The following is a 2,662-nucleotide window of genomic DNA, read 5'->3' on the forward strand; positions in this document are numbered from 1 at the left end:
TAAAACATAGTTGCACTTGTGAGGGAGATAGCAAGAAAGAGAAGAGAAGAAGAGCAACAGGCTCACTTTCAGAGATTGGGGTTTGAAATGGAGCACAATCAGAATCAGCCTCATGATGGAGTGGCCCAAGGAGCTGCAAACCTTAGGCCACAGCGTCAAGCTAGAGCCACTGGAGCATATGATCAACCTCACATTCATGATCATACGTTGGGAATCAGAGCACCAGCTGTGGAGAACAACAACTTTGAGATCAAGTCAGGGCTGTTCAACACCATAAAAAACAACAAGTATCATGGCCTTGCTGCTGAAGATCCATTTGATCACTTGGACAAGTTTGATAAGTATTGTGGCTTGTCCAAAACCAATGGTGTTTCAGAAGATGCCTTCAAGCTCAAGCTGTTCCCCTTTTCTTTGGGAGACAAAGCACACCAATGGGAGAAGACTTTTCCAAGTGATTCTATCACAACTTGGAATGAGTGCAAGAGGGCATTCCTAGAGAAGTTCTTTTCTATCTCAAGGACGGCCAAGATCAGGAATGAGATCTCTAGCTTTCAGCAGAAGAACCTAGAGGGCTTTAGTGAAGCTTGGGAGATGTTTAAGGGCTATTGGTCTCAATGCCCACATCATGGCTTCACCAAGGAGAGTTTGCTCAGTACCTTCTACAGAGGTGCTCTTCCAGAGTTCAGGAGCAGATTAGACACAGCCAGCAATGGTTTCTTCTTGGGTAGAACTGAAGAGGATGCAGAAGAGCTGGTGGAGAACATGGCTAAGAGTGACTCAGTCTACAGTGAGGAGTATGATAAAAGCAACAGAGGTGATGATCAGCACACCAGGAAAGAGGTGAAGTCTCTCCAAGCCAAGTTGGATCTACTTCTTGCAGAAAGGCTAAGCAGGAGAAGATGAACTTTGTTGGTGACCAGAAACAAGAGGCATATCCAGTGATCAATGAGGTTGATGGTTTAGAAGGCCAAGAGGAGTTGTGCTTCATCAATGCTAATGGCACATGGTACAAGAAAGAACCCAACTTTCAGTACCAAAACAACTACCAGCAAAGGCCACTCTACAACAACCAACAAGGAGGTTACCAAGCCAAGCAGAATTATCCTCAAGGTTTCACCAACCAAGGCAACCAGTCTCCTCAGACTCAAGGAAGCTCTAACCAAGCTCAAGCTCCAGATTCAAGTGTGGACTCCATGTTTAAGAAACTCTTGGAATTTCAGGCAAAAAATGAGAAGACAATGGTTTTTGAGTTCAAGAACATCCACACAAAGATTGATTAGAACTACTCTGACCTCAACAACAAGTTCTTACAACTTACCTCTCACTTCAAGGCTTTGGAGAGTCAAGTTGCTTCTATGCCTTCATCCTCCAAGCAGCCAATGGGGTCTCTACCAGGGAAACCAGAAAAGAACCCCAAGGAGTCTTGCAATGTTGTCTTCTCCACTACTTCTTCAGAGATTGAGCTGAGTAATCATGAGAAAGAGGAAGATGAGATTGAAAGACTGGTATTTGGAACTGAGTTTGGGGAAGCTGAGAGATTTGTTGTGGCCACAGCTGAAGCACAGATTGTGAAGTACGCTGCCAGGAAGGTTGAAGCAACGAATCTGCAAAGAGATGAGCACAAGGCTGAGAAACAAGTTGAGAACAGAGCTGACAACAAGCTGAAAGAGGTTAAGCTAGAGGAAGCCACTGAGGTTGAGCTATCACCCTATGATAAGCTCCCTTTCCACCAAAGAGTTCTCACCAAAGCTCAGAAGAAGGTGCTCTTCTAGTTCAGGAAAGATCTTAGTGATGTTGGGGTCATGCTTCCAAAAATCTCGGGTATGCGTGAAGCTCATGTCCAGATGATGCTCATCAACGACATTCTAGACCACCAAGCTGAAGTGGCCGAGCTTTTGGACATCTCCATTCTGAAGATTGATCCACCAATCCCTCCAAAGTCCCTCCCTAAGCTTGAGTCTCAAGGGATGTTCACCTTGCCTTGCTACCTTGGTAAGCTCACTTTTGATGATGCTCTTGTTGATTCTGGTGCAAGTGTGAATGTGATCTCAATGGAGATGATGAAGAGTCTAGGGATTGAGAGCATGGAGCCAAACACATATTCCCTACAGTTTGGAGATTCCTCTTCTACAACCCCTATTGGTTTCATCAAGGACTTCCCTTTGAAGATTGGAGCATGCACCATTCCTATAGATCTCACTGTTCTGAAGATGGCAACTGAGAAGAGAGTCCCATTGATCCTTGGCACTCCATTCCTCACAACAGTGGGAGCGTGCATAGACTTTGCCAACAAGAAGCTTACACTCCTAAATGTGAACAAAGTTGTCTCCTATCCACTACAATCCCCAAAGATGAATGCTGAGTATTGTGGAACAATCACTTGTTGAGCATCCTCCATTGAGAAGACCAAGGATGAAGGGGTTGGTATTGAGAAAGAAGGTCTTACTAGAGATTCCTCTAAAAAGATGTGTGATGAGCACTTGGAAAGTGCTAAAAAGAAGGAGGTGAGTAGAGCCACAAAGGCTGCTCATGACAAGAAGAAGATTGTGAAAGAACCTCATCCTCCACCTCTTGATAAGACTCCTCACACTCTCACTCTCCACCCAATGAAGCTTAAGGATGGGGCCATTGAGTACAAAATCAAGTGCAAGGGAAGGTCTAA

This window comes from Brassica oleracea, chromosome C3 (genome assembly GCF_000695525.1).
Source record: "Brassica oleracea var. oleracea cultivar TO1000 chromosome C3, BOL, whole genome shotgun sequence".
Taxonomy (NCBI): domain Eukaryota; kingdom Viridiplantae; phylum Streptophyta; class Magnoliopsida; order Brassicales; family Brassicaceae; genus Brassica; species Brassica oleracea.